The sequence below is a fragment of the Protopterus annectens genome, chromosome 10.part0 (assembly GCF_019279795.1).
Source record: "Protopterus annectens isolate FY-2018-M chromosome 10.part0, PAN1.0, whole genome shotgun sequence".
NCBI lineage: Eukaryota > Metazoa > Chordata > Ceratodontiformes > Protopteridae > Protopterus > Protopterus annectens.
The window spans coordinates 276,308,638-276,323,637 of NC_056744.1; the positions used below are offsets into that span (position 1 = coordinate 276,308,638).

A 15,000-nucleotide genomic window follows, 5' to 3' on the forward strand; every position below is an offset into this window, starting at 1 on the left:
CACATCAGACCTCACAGGCCGACCCATACCCATGGTCAGTACAAAGGTTAGAACTTTACTTATTTGCCTAAATGTACACTTATTCTTGTAGCGGTTTGTTTGCTTCATCTATTTCTTGTAACTTTGAGTTGTTGTTTGTCTTTCGGCTTTTCCCGGTTAGGGGTCGCCACAGCGGAACTCCAGTCTGCTAATGATTGGCAGTTGTTTTTTATGGTGTCAAGTTGCCAGCCCGATGTCCAACCTTCAACAAAGGCATGCCCTTTCAATGCATGTCTTTCGAACACCCTCTCGACCACAGGGAGGACATGCAGACTCCACACAGAAGGTACTCCCAACCCAAGCCAAGAATCGAACAAGTAACTTTGAGTATTTTACATAAATAACTGTTTTATGCAACTGTTACATGAAATATGGGACATATTTCCTACAATCATAGGACATTTTCCATTGCATTATATTTGGTCTGGACACAACTACCCAAAAAGGGGCTGTCCCTCACAAGATGGGGCAAGTGGTAACCCTACTTACGTCTGCTTTACAGCACCTTAAGCACTCTATATCCGACTGCCACTATGTGAATATGTAAGGTATATATTCCCGATAATGCACGTGGCGAGATGTGCATCACAGACAGGTGTTTAATCCCTCGCAAGGTGGGGCAGGTGGTAACCCTACTTATGTCTGCTTTAAAGTGCCTTAAGCCCCTATATCCGACTCTCACTATGTGAATTTGTAGGGTATATATATTCCCGATAATGCACATGGGGAGATGTGCATCACGGTCAGGTGTTTAATCCCGGGTCGTAGGTTCTGCAGGACTGGCTGGAGGCTGAGCAGTCTTGTGGACAACTACTGCTCAAACAACTTGTGTCCAGATGTATACAGGACTGGACATTGTGTTGTGACACCAAGTCTAATGTTTAGAGTAGATACATATCCCATGAGGGATATCCAAAAATTGTGGGTACCGATGACCATCTTTGCTTTACAGCTGTAAGGTTGGGTTATACATGCAAGAGATACATAATTTGCAATCCTGAGAATGCCTAGGGTGAGACTTCTTACTAGATATTGGTAGAGGTCACTATGTGTAGATATGGCCACGCCTATCTAGCAGTCCGAGTATGGCTGGTTTTGGTGGACGTTCAGGAAAGGGGGGGGGGTGCTGTGATGGGGATGATGGGTATTCAATTATGTATCCAGGTGTGTTGGGGTTGGATGGCTCAGTTCAGGCAGACCGTTATGTGGGTATGTGCCGGTAACGTTTCTGTACATCTGTATTGCACATTTTAATGTTCACATGTTTGTGGGATTGTATTGCGGATGTGTATATTTGTTCTTTGGTTATCTTCCTGATTCACCCACCACTCCCTCGTAGACCTCCAGTTCACCTATTGTGCATCCAACCCAGTCTCCCCTTGGTGAATTATTACATTACCTGTCACCCCCCACCCCCATATTCCACAAACAACATTCATCCCTTCTCTAGTTGATGGCCCATGGCACAGTCAACAGAACACATTGCGTACACTACATATCTCTGGGACCAATATGGTTGTGAGGTCTACACTAACATTTCAGATCATCCACATGATGTACTTCACGCAAATAGGTACTCGCAAATACTTATCTTTCATGACATGGTAGCTAGACCCGGGTAATACCCGTTCATCTATGGGCCGTCCTGGCAAGGACATCTTGGACTGCGAATGGGCAGATATTGGGTGAATGCTCTGACCATTGGTAGGGTTGCCACCTTTTCATATGACCTGGATGGGACATTTTCATGGCACACATCTGAGTTTACAGTCCAACACTTACCCATGGTCATTACAAAGGATAGTACTTTAGTTTCACGCCTACATATAGGCTTTTATTGTTGTAGCAGTTTAGTTGCTTATTCTGTTTAGTTTACTTGCTTATTCTGTTTCTTGTAACATATAGGTATTTTATATATGGACATATGTGCTGTATGGGACTATTACATAACATATGGGACATAATTATGTCCTACTATCGCAGGACATTTCCCATTTATTATGATTTTGGTATGGACACACAATGTGGGATAGCTGGTAACCTAAACCATTGGGCTAGGCTTGGCAATTGGTGGTGAGCTAACATAATGTGTTTCGCTTCCACTTGGTATAACTAGCGACACTACAATGGAATACAGGCACGGGGTTTTAAATATCTTTGTTCGAGGGACGGGGACTCAATATTCAGCTATGTGCCTTTGTATTTACTTCTTATTGTGGTGTTCATAATGATGTCTTGTATGCTTTGCATGCATTTCAGTATCCACGGACACTGACAGGAGTGATTACTATTAGAGGCAGGCTGTACTAGTCAGTATTTTAGGTTGCACGTATGCAGCTGACATGTTTACACCTCCGTGCAGCGCTTGGACACATCCCCTGTACTCGTACACATTTCCTATGCATGTGGCCGTTACGGCAGCGTGCTTTCATTAATATGCATGTGGTGCTGCTGCGCCATTTCTAAGCCGTCCTTGCACCGAGCTTCATGAATCTCAGAGGAATTAATTTTTTTGCACTTTTAAAGATAGGTTAGTACTTACTAAAATGATTATTTTATCCAAGATTATCTACATATTGAATTCAATAGGTTTAATACCTGCAAAACTTTTAAAGAAATGGAAAAAGATTGTTAACTTCATTCTTATGGTATCACAAGAAGCCAAGAATTGCTTATAGAAATCATAAGATTTTGGGAGTATGGCAGTATTAGCTTCCCAGATATATAATCTTATTTTATAGTGGCAAATTTTAACTCTATTATACTCTGGATAGACTCAACTTATACTAGTCAATGTTAGTCAATGAAATGCTTACAGGAGCAGATTTCACTAAATTCTTATAAGCTCATCAAATATGATAAATTAGAAATATGTAACGATACTTTCATCTGGTTAATAAAATTAACTTTAGAAGGATGTTCATTTCAGTCTTTAGACTCTGTAGATATATATATATATATATATATATATATATATATATATATATATATATATACAATAAATTATTAAAACAGTTAAGAAATATGTTTTTAAAACTCTATTAATATCAAAATGGATTTTTTTTGTGCATTCCCATTAAACACACCTCTAGATCCTAGGAAACACAGAACAATGTTAAATATATTTACTAAAAGGGATTGGAGTAGTATTATGCACTGATTGCATTGAAAAAGGAAAAGCTATGTCACCAAAACATTTAATGAAAGATTATCCCCAGGATTCAATAAACTCCATGTAGGCTTTGGGCAAACCATATTCATGCATATTCAAGCATGTTTAAGCAAAGTTTCATGACAGGCAACAGTGTTGCCAGCCAGTAAACTATGTCAGCTGTGATGATTCTCTGTTTGCCAACTATGTTGGAAAAATATGGAACAGACTCCCAGTTGACTTGACCATAGAACACTCAGTAATGCCATTCAAAAACAAACTCAAGAAATACTTCAAAATTCATTGGTTATGTCCTTGCACTAACCCCGACTGGTGACCTCTCAATTTTGTAGGTGCCTTACCTTCAACTACTTCTTTTTTCTACAATTCCATTTCAGGAAGGGTCAATTGTATAACTGCTGCTCAGTGTGTCTTAAACCTGAATGTAACGTTATGTATGTTTAACTTTGAAAACAATGTTATGTTTTGTAAAGTGTTTTATAATAAGAACTATATGTGCTAAATGCTAGTATTGCTTATGACTGTAATCTGGTTGAAACTAGCATTTACTAAATGTTCAATGTGTATTATTATCTTGGAGCTTTTCCCCCCAGGTCTCCACTAAAAATGGACATGTAACCAGTCAGATTATCCCGGTCAACAACTGTAAAAAAATAAATAAATAAATAAAAATGATAGGAGGTACTGCCAGCCATGCCAAGAGAAATAGGGCAGTGGATTTGTAACATATGCCAACACAACTAGCTGGAATTTTGTAAATAATTATATGTTATTTGTATATAAAAACTAATCCACGGTGGTGCAGCTGTAGCGTTGTTGCCTCACAGCAAGAGGTTCTCCCGTTTGATTCTCAGCTAGTGTGTGGTGAGTGCCTTCTGTGTGGAATCTGCATGTCCTCCCCGCGGGTCGAGTGGTGTTCCAAAAGACATGCGTGAATGGGCGTACCTTCGTTGATGGTTTGGGCGTCAAGCTGGCAACTCTGCACCGTGAAAATCTACTGCCAATCATTAGTGGACCGGAGTTCCGCTGTGGCGACCCCTAACCAGGAAAAGCTGAAAGACATCATTTCTATATAAAAACTGATTTGTACAGATGCTTGTGCTGAAAATGTATTTGTGAGGTTTGCTTCTGTGAAAAATGTGTCAACAGTGTGCTCTCTTGGATGGAAAATAAATGTACATGTATTAGTGTAACTGAACTAAATGCATATTAATAGTACTTCTCTATCTATTAATAGTACTTTTTACTTAACACATATTTTTTTCTACTCTTATTAGGAGATACTCCTATAACTAAACTCTCCTTCTCCATGGTTGTTACAGTGACCCCCAAGCCAAAGCCGACCAAAGAGAAAAATGAGCTCTATGGGTGGAAGCCTGAACTGACTACCCCGGAGCCTTGACCACAAATAGGGAATGTATGTGAAAATGTTCTGGTCTTGTTAATTTTTGTCTCTGTCTCTCAGTCTCTGACTTCATGGTTCCCATCATACATCACCCCTCATTTCTCCCAAGCAGCCTCTGCTCCATACCACTCTGCTATCCCTTGTTCTTCAGTATAATACCTCCTCCTGCTTTAGTTGGCAAACTTTGTAAACATTTAGTATATTGTCCTTGACAATACTATCCTTCTACCTCCAGCTTTATTATCCTTCTATATTGGTCAATGTATTCACTTAATAGATCTCTCTCTGCTCCTTCTATCTACTCTGTTTGCCATGCTACCTGTTCACTTTCTCCTAAGGTTATTTTTTCCTCTGAAAATTCCTCTAACAAGCCCCCTCTATCCTTTCTCCTACACTATACAAGCTCTGTTTCAACCATAACTTACTTACCTTACTGATTGTTTTTCTTCTTACATAGCTGTGCAAGGTGCAATGGCCTGTCTGCTTCATTCCCCATTATGATGCTCGGGCTCTTTCTGCTCCTCACCCCACCCCCATTCTCACCCCACCCATTTCATTTACACTTATATCTATCAGCCCCACCCACATAACTACCAATCACAATGCAGACATCAATTTAATTAACTCAAACAGCTGAAAAGCATCCATATTCTACAACATTAGTACTTAAGCAGATTAGCTACACCCCTTCTGCAACATATACTCCTTACTCACACACTAACCTTGGCACTTCCAGTCTATCTCCATACTCATGCACCAACCTTAACACACTCATTCTAGCCACAATCTACATAACATACCTATCTCACTCCACACAATAAAATTCAAACTACCCTATTACACTGCTCCCCCTTACCATGACTCACTGTCAAATAAAACTCTTCCAAACTGTCACTACTTCTATCCTACTACTCTTTTACTCTTTCACCTCTTACCGTACTCTGATACAACACAAACATCCTTCTCCCTGGCAAACCACACCACTATCATCACCTAAACAAACCTCAAACTATACAATAGCACCTACCCTTTTCTCTGCCACCAACATGGAATATCATCTGAATAGATTCCATCCTCTAAGAAAAATTTCCCACACCTCTCAAAGACAAAAAAAACTACTAAACAAACTTATCAAACTATACCTGCACATACTTAATCAGTTAAACTGATCTGGGAATATACACCCCAATCCTGGTCCCATGCTAGCACCCATCATAGCAAGCAGCTCAAACTCAACCTAGGATCACTACACCAAAAAATATATACATACATAAATAAATAAATAAATAAATAAAAAAGTCTTCCCTACTCCTCCTTAACATGAATGTAAGGAGTACTGAAAATAGAGTTCATGACCTGCATGCCCTACACTCCCTAGACTCCCCAGACATAGTAATATGAAACAAAACATGGCTAAAATCCAACATTAGCAACAATGAATTAACAGCTCCTGAATATAATATTCTATGTAAGGACAGGTTAACAAGAAAGGGTGGGGAAGTAGCAATCCTCTAAAAATCACCTAATACTTGACCACTTAGACTTATCCAGTTCTGACTTTGACAACACTGAATGTATATTTTCCAAATTAAAAATCAACCCGAAAACATTAACATCATAGGTGGTTATATTCCACCAGGCAATACTATTCACGCTTTGGAAATTTTATTTAACTGGATCTCCATGTCCCTCTTGCAAGAAAAAATGTTGATAGGGGACTTCAGTATTGACTGTCTTGACTGCTCCTCACAAAATCCTTCAACCCACATTAACCTCCATATGTTTATCCAAATCATTACATCCCCTACAAGGACTGACAAGGCTTCCAAATGACAGTCAATCCTCAACTGGATTTTGGTTAACAACCCCTTCTTAATATCTCAAACAGGCTGTCTCCCTGACAGCCTAAGTGACCATAACCCAACCTTTCTTCTTAGGACCCATACTCACCAATCCATTCAGACCACTTTCTGCTTAATCAGAAACAAAAAAAATTAACCCAAACAGTTTCTTCTCTGCACAAAATACTGGGATTCACTAAAACAGCTACCTCTAGAAAATGTAGTAAACTCCTTCAGCACCTTCCTGGACATACTAAACCACCATGTGCTTCCTAGAACTGTTAGAAATAAATCAAATTATGCCCTCTGGCTAACTAAAGAATGTAGATCTCTACTCAAGGCTAGAGACAAGGCGTGAGAACAATTTCACAAAAACAAAACCTAAATCACAAGACAAACATACCTAGAACTATGAACAATGTCAAAAAGCTAGTGAGATCAGACAAAATCAACTACTACCACAATATCTAGAATAAATACATAAAACACCCTCAAAAATTCTGGACCACAGTTAATAACATACTTCGTCAAGGTAAATCATCTACCCCTAACCCAAAAACAACTAACAATTCTGACAATATAGCAACTCAATTCAATAAATACTTCACAAAAACTATTTGAGCCCTAGCAAACTCTCAAGGCATCATCCATCAACAACTCTACCCCTTTTTCCTCCAGCACAGCACCCAAAATAACACCCCCAATTTAGCTTACACCCAGTGGCTGTTAAATCTATAAAAAATACTTCAAAAACTGAAACCAACCACCCTAACCACATATAACCTTCCAGCTGACTTTCTACAAATTGTAGCTGAAGCAATAGCCCATCCAATAACCACACTTATTAACCAATCAATATCTGAAAGTCATTTACTATATTCTACCACTACACAAAGGAGGTAATTCCACAGAACTTACAAATTATCATGCATTTTCCATCCTATCTCCATTATCCAAGATACTAGAAAGAAATATGCACACCCAACTAATGAACTCCATTCTCACACAAAAACTATCACACTCCCAACATAAGTTTCATACCATTCATTGTACCACCACAGCACTTAAGTCCCTTATCAATACAGGTAGTCACCATAGAAACAATGGACAATATGTATCTACTATATTCTTGGAGCTATCCAAAACATTTGATATGGTCAATCCCAATAAAGTCATCAAAATTATTTCCACCCCAAACCTTAGTAAATCCTCTGTCTCATGGTTCGAAAGCTACCTGGCAAGATGGTTGCAAGACATCCAGTGGTAGAACCACCTCTCCTATCTGGTGCCATTTGCCTTAGGGGTTCCAAAAGGCTCCATTATTGGACCTCTACTTTTCTCTATATTCACCAACCAACTCAGCACCTCCACACCATATGCCTCTGTAATACAATAAGCAGACCACTCCACCCTAATATTTGCAGCCCCCACACTACAAGCCCTCCATACCATAACCCAAGATTTGTTTCTATCTGTCGAAATGTGGCTCACTAACTCCCAGCTCATTCTCAACCCTAACAAAACTAAGCTACTTCTCTTTAGCTCAATTTGACCCCCCCCCCAGCTTTCCAGTCATTTACTATCATGTCCAAAAATAAAACAATGATCACCCCAATAACACACTCTAAACTGCTTGGGGTAGAAATTGACAATAACTTGAAATTTGATATTCACATAGCACAAACCATCAAGAAATTTCCCAGGAAACTAGGTCTCCTGTACAGAAATAAACAATTTCTTACAGGAAGTACAAAAGCTACCATAACCCATACACACGTTATCAACCCTTCTCTACACCTCCCCAATATTAACCAAGCACTGCAAAACTGACTTAATCAAGCTATAATCCTGCTATAATAAAATAGAAAAGTTTGCTACTGGTGCCTCTTATAAGTCACATCACTGTACATCTCTTAAACAACTAAATTGTCTAAAACTTCCTCAGCTCCAGCACTTTAACCAACTAATCTTTGCAGACAAAATTCTCCACCAAGCTGATAAAACACCTGCCCTCCAAAACATTGTATATCCATACACAACATGTCAATGTCTTCACTCTAACCTCCAAAGCTAACAACGATGCTGAGAATTCTTTCTTCTATAACTACATTCCTAAAATATGGAATAAGCTGCCAACCATAATAACCTCAAGTAACTCTATTATACAATTTAAAAAGTTCCTTACGTCACCCTTAGCATACACCTACCTATTTTCCTGTAACACTCCTGGATAGACCTTCTTTAGTCTCTCTGCAAATTATTGTCCTTAAAATAAATAAAAAATATATATGAAATCCTCACTGATAGTATTAACAACGTCTATAGGGAAATAGCCTACTGTATTAGTAAACTGTATTTTACTCATGATGATGTATAATGTGAATGTTTTTAGATAAAGAACTGTATTCTTCAAGTACCTGTTTTTTTTTTTTTTTACTATCAATGCAGTAATTTCCCATAAGTTTGTTAGCCTCTGTTTAGTCTGTAACTGGCACTGTTTCTTCTTTCTTACACATTTTGTGAAACATTGTGCTTCATTTTTACATGTCTGTAAAACACCAATTTCTATTTGTATTTGTATTTTTCTGGATCTTTTGTCCCCCGAGCCTCCTCTGAAAAAGGACCTCTGTCCAGTTAGTCGTTCCCAGTTAAAAAATGCAAAATAAAAAAATAAATAAATATACTTTGTAACAGCATATACTGGAAGTGAAGAGGTTAATCTTAATCCACCTGGCTTTGAAAAATATATCTGAAATTAAACTCCTTTATGGGTTAAGCCATAAAGATGTTATCCCAAAGTTTTGAATGGAGCCAGAGACGCAATGTCTGAGCTAGAGAATAGTTGGTAGCTCCTGTAGGAACAGTGAAATGTTTTTTTGTTTTATGGCTTCCAGCAGCTGCACTGCATCTGAGCAAAGCTCTATCTGTGTGTATTGTAGCACATAGGTGCTAAACCCTGATAGCTTCTAATGATGGGGGATAGTGCAGAAAACATGTCGTTCTGTACAGAAATAATGTTTTAATATTAGAGGAGACTGAAGTCTTCTGTCTTGGATCTGACAACAAGGACCACTCACCCTTCTTGCCTTACTCTATTCAGTAAGTAGGAAACAGGAAGTAAGAACAAGAGAATTGGCTTAAACTCTGGTGTCATTCAAAGGGGATCCAATGTCTGTCTGCCTGGGATGACATGCTGGACAAGCCATGCTGCTTCGCAAGGGACGGCTTGCACCTGTCACCCCTGGGATTCCGGATATTGGCAAAGGCTCTTGCTACCCCCATAGTGCCTTTTTTAGGCAAGGCTCAAATTCTAAACCTACCACCCTAGAACACAAAAAAGGAAAAAAACTAAGGGTAATGCTGCTCAATGCCAGATGTCTAAATCTCAAAATGATTGCACTCGAGGCCCTTCTCAGTATGGAGAACATCGATGTCTGTGCAGTGACAGAAACCTGGTTCAAGGCTCCTGAGAGCACCCCAGCACTATCAGGTTTTACCTCTTATCATGCGTTCCGGCCCCAAAATCCGGACAATACCAAGAAAGGAGGGGGGGTATCCATATTCATCAAAGACACCCACACCTCAAGACTGGTGGCAACGCACGATGCATCGGAGACCATCCAGGTGCAATTAACCATAGGCAAGACTGCTCTGCAAATTGTAGCATGTTACAGGCCACCCTCACAAACTCAGGAACCTCACATGGCCTTCCTGAAAACACTAGAGGGGATAAATGTATCACCAAACACCATCATACTAGGTGACTTCAATTACCCTAATATAGACTGGGAACACTACTCAAGCCCAAACACCCTAGCCCAAAAGTTCCTGGAATTCATAAACTCAAATGCCATGGAACAACTAGTCACCATCCCCACAAGAGGAGAAAACATACTTGATCTCATCATCACGAACATGGGAGCACAATGTTCAACACCGGAAGTATACCCCTCACTGGTGAGATCAGATCACAAACTAATCTCGCTGGAGGTCCTCATCCCACCCCACCTGAAATAAAAAGACCACAGTAAAGAACTTCTGAAAGCCGACTTCACACTTCTAAAGACTAGTGTGGTCTCCTTTAAGGCCCCGAGCCGGGCGGAAAACAGTACTCAAGCCGCTGAATCACTTACAAATGCCTTCTACCAGCACCTGCAGGACTGCATGGATAAGGCAATCCCAAGCAAAACAAAGACTCTTTGTACCAAAGGCAAGCGTCCAGTCTGGTGGACCCCAGCCATAAACAATCTCTACAACAAAAGGAGGAAGCTACTACAAGATAGAGCAAAATCCTTAAAAGGTAAGACACCCTTGATCACTATAAGTAAAAAACTAAGAGCTCTCATAAAATCATCCAAAGCAAATTTTGAGAGAAAAATAGCTAAAGACTCAAAAGACAATCATAAGGCCTTCTTTAGCTATGTTAGAAACCTGGGAGGAAACTCCCAGATATGCTCAGAACTAGTTCAAAATGATGTGAAGATTACTGATCCTACAGACATTGCCAACATACTGGCTGACAGGTTCAGTGCAAACTTCTCCCCTCCCCCCCAAAAGGAGAGATATCTATACCAAGCGATTGCAGCCCCCCAAACATCTCCAACGCCCAAGTGAGAACTGCTCTCACCAAAGCAAAAAACACAGCATCCATGGGACCTGATGGTGTCCCCGGCTGTTGCTCCACGAACTCAACGAGGAATTAAACCCACAGCTAGGACAGCTGTTTAATCATAGTCTTACCTCTGGATACGTACCCAGGGAGTGGCGCACTGCAACTGTGGTCCCACTTCACAAAGGCGGTGCCTCCACCGACCCTGGAAATTACCGACCCATTAGCTTGACAAGCCTTATCTGCAAAGCCATGGAGAGGATCATAATGGACCTCATAAATAAAGACATAGGGAATTTGCAGACTTTGGATCCATCCCAGTTTGGCTTTGTCAAAGGCAGATCATGCCTTCTAAACTTGGTTGACTTTTTCGAAACAGTCACCAAAGCCATTGATGAGGGAAAGGCAGTCCATACAGCCTACCTCGATCTGGCGAAGGCCTTCGATACAATACCCCACTCGGGTATCATTGAAAAACTCATCAGCTTAAATGTTAACCCATACATCACAAGATGGATTGCAAACTGGCTGAATGACAGAACCCACAGGGTCAGAGTTGCTGGCGCCATGTCAGACTCAAAGCCTGTCACAAGTGGTGTACCACAGGGCTCAGTCCTGGGCCCACTCTTGTTTGGCATCTACTTTTCCGAAGTACAAGCAAACACAGGAGGGTTATGGCTGACAAAGTTTGCAGATGACTGCAAACTGGGCACCATAGTAGAAAACACATCTGACACAGATATCCTTCAGAAGGGTCTCACAGAAACGGATAACTGGTGCCAGAGCCATGGCCTAAAGTTAAATGCCAAAAAATGCATAGTCATACCCTTCGGGAAAACAAGGTTACCCTAGCTACCAAATAGGTGGCAATCCACTGAGCACAGAAGAAGTTATCAGGGACCTGGGGACCCAGGTTGATAGTAGTCTGTCATTCGACACCCATGTAGCTAAAGTAGTTAGGAAGACCTTCTACATTGCCCACCTTATCATGAAGGGATTCTCATCTAGATCAAGGAGGTCATAGTCTCCCTATACTCATCACTCATCAGACCAATGATTGAGTACAATGCCCCATTCGGAATGTATCTGACCCGACACTTGCAGCAGCTGGAGAGGCCACAAAAGTTCCTCACCAAAAGGATAAAGGGCCTCAAACATCTGTCCTATGCTGCCCGACTGAAAGAACTCCAGCTCTATTCAGTCGCACCGCTTGCTCAGAGGTGACCTTTGCCTAACATACAAGGCCATGTCAAACCCAGATTTGATGAATATGCTTCACCTCAAAAATCTAGATCAGTCAGAGCCACAAGGGCGGAGACTTAAACCTCGACACGGCTATTAATAGGACGTGCTGGAGGGATAGATTCATCACCCAAAGACTCCCTATGCTGTGGAATAAAATCCCGGTATATGTGAGGCAGAGCACCTCGCTGGCCTTGTTCAAGAGAAATCTTGACCAATGGATGGGAGATCGCAGATATACCCCAGGGATTACCTCAGTGTCACTGCTCAACAGAGGCACAGCAAAATAATGGGTATAGTTCCCCATACTAAAGGGGTGGCGTAAGCCACAAAACTATGGGCTAGGCTTGTAAATGCCCTCAGGCAGATAGCCTAGTATGAACCTATGAACCTATGAACAGTAATACTTTTAGACAATCAGGAATAGATAGTGAGACTAGCTTAATACTGTTTTTCTATAACTGTGTGAAACTTTCCATAAGTGTTATTTTTAATATTCCCTGTGACTGGAACTCAAGAATTTACTTTGAATAGATATTTAGTATTTCATGTTCTTTTATTATTTATTATTAAATATATTTAAACTTTTCAATGTGGCTGGTCATTTCTAGAAAATACTTAAGCGTTGAGAGTATTTGCAAATATTTATTTGGTGAATACTCTGGCTACTCCTGAAAGCCTTAATGTTTGGTTAACAGTGCCATTTGAATTAATGTCAGTTTCACTCAGTATAATTGGGTACCCTTGTAATAGTCTTAAAGTAGCTGGCAAGTGTTCTGGTGGCAGTGCTAACTACCTTATAGTCTGGGAAGAATGGGGCAAAGCAGGTGAATCTGGGCCAGGCTTTCCCAGGTGTGTGTGTGTGTGTGTGTGTGTGTGTGTGTGTGTGTGTGTGTGTGTGTGTGTGTGTGTGTGTGTGTGTGTGTGTGTGTGTGTGTGTGTGTGTGTGTGTGTGTGTGTGTGTGTGTGTGTGTGTGTGTGTGTGTGTGTGTGTGTGTGTGTGTGTGTGTGTGTGTGTGTGTGTGTGTAAATAAAATCTCAAAAAGTGTATATGTCAGCTGCTTGGAGCAGAAACACAAAACACTGTTTTCACAGAGAGAGTTTGGTAGGACTTGGAACCCAGCTAAGGGCTCAACTCTGAGCTGTGCCAGTAGGGAATCTTACTCGGGTTCTGGACAGATATAGACACGAAACAGCCCCCAGACTGAATGTTTTCCCTGGGTGCTCTTAAGGAAAACTGTGCTTGATGTATCTGTAAATATTGAGTGTATCCATTTTTATTTCAAGTGAACATCCCTCTCCAGTGGGATTCAGGCTCCTTGATTACTGGCCCAGCATGTGGGCATTACATAAGTGAACAAGGAAAGCAATCCTGTTTTAATCAGAGCACTGACTGTCTGTGTTTTTTTGCAGAATGCCAAAATGATCACCAGAGCTACAGAGATAGCTCTCATTCTCTTAGTGGAAGACACCTGGACAAAGACCAACATAATGGGGGAACAATGGCTCATAAGTAGGACATATCTGACATATTTGCCTTATAGAAATGTACTCCAATAAACAGAAGTTTGTGTTAAAATACATGTTCTGAAGGATTTGAAGTATGAAATTCAAACGTATGTAATACTGAGTCATATCAGTCCTGAGATCATCCCAGTGATATGGCAGAAAGCCATAAATTTGATAAGTAACACATCTGGACATTCTGCAAAAATACAGTGCAGAGTATTGTGATATCCCAGTCCTGGCATGCTATACTGAAGCTATATAAATGATCTGTAATGGTACATGGACTGCCATGTAAAATAAACACTCAGGGGAAGTGTGTATATTGAATAGGAATACACAGATGAATTGCAGAAATGAATTATAGGAATGAACATAGGGAAAGAGGACAGGTAAAACAACCTAATGTACAGCACATAAGGGTATGTCAATGGAAGACAGTTGTAGCAGCAACACCAATCATCATATGCCTATATGGCACAGTAGGGAATGCACACTGAAAATGCTTATTATGTGACTGTCACACAAGGTGACATAAAAATGAGGAGGATGCCTGTGTGAGATAAGCATCCTTACATGAATAATGCAGAGGAAATCTGTCAGGCATCTGACATACAATTGGAGGAGTGTGCATATAGTGAAGCCATACAAACTGAGTTGCCTAATATGATTGTAATCTCAGCAGAGGTCTACAGCAAGTGGGACACAGGTAAAGGCTCATGGACAACATTAAAAGAAACAGCCATAATCATGGACAATATTAAAATAATACTGCCAATAATCCCATGCTTCTGACATAACATACGTTATTTAGAGTGTTAAGAGATGATTCTGCACAAACATACTTGTACAACTATTATGATACATACACAGTCTATGAGGCTAGTCATGCACACTTTCCTGGTACTATAACATATGCTGGAGGTGTTAGGGACACTGCTATACCTGTATGTGACACTATGAACATTATGAGCAATACTGGCTAGCTGACTGATGTGCATGGCATATATATATATATATATATATATATATATATATATATATAGATAGATATATATATATATGTATATATATATATATTTTTTTTCCACTTCATAAGCTCGAAATGCTGAAATCTCAAATTTCATCATTCCGAAACCATGAAGCTGAAAATGCAGAATGCCAAAAGTGCATAAGAGCGAATTCT

At 40.2% G+C, this 15,000-nt stretch overlaps 1 long non-coding RNA gene across 1 annotated transcript in view; it reads left to right on the plus strand.

Moving 5' to 3' along the window:
* LOC122812785 overlaps nt 1–13,820 on the plus strand; it is a 366,012-nt gene extending 352,192 nt beyond the window's left edge. The window contains exon 3 of the long non-coding RNA XR_006366562.1: nt 13,722–13,820. This is a non-coding gene — a long non-coding RNA (uncharacterized LOC122812785). The remainder of the gene's footprint in view (nt 1–13,721) is intronic.
* The last annotated feature ends 1,180 nt before the right edge of the window (nt 13,821–15,000 follow it).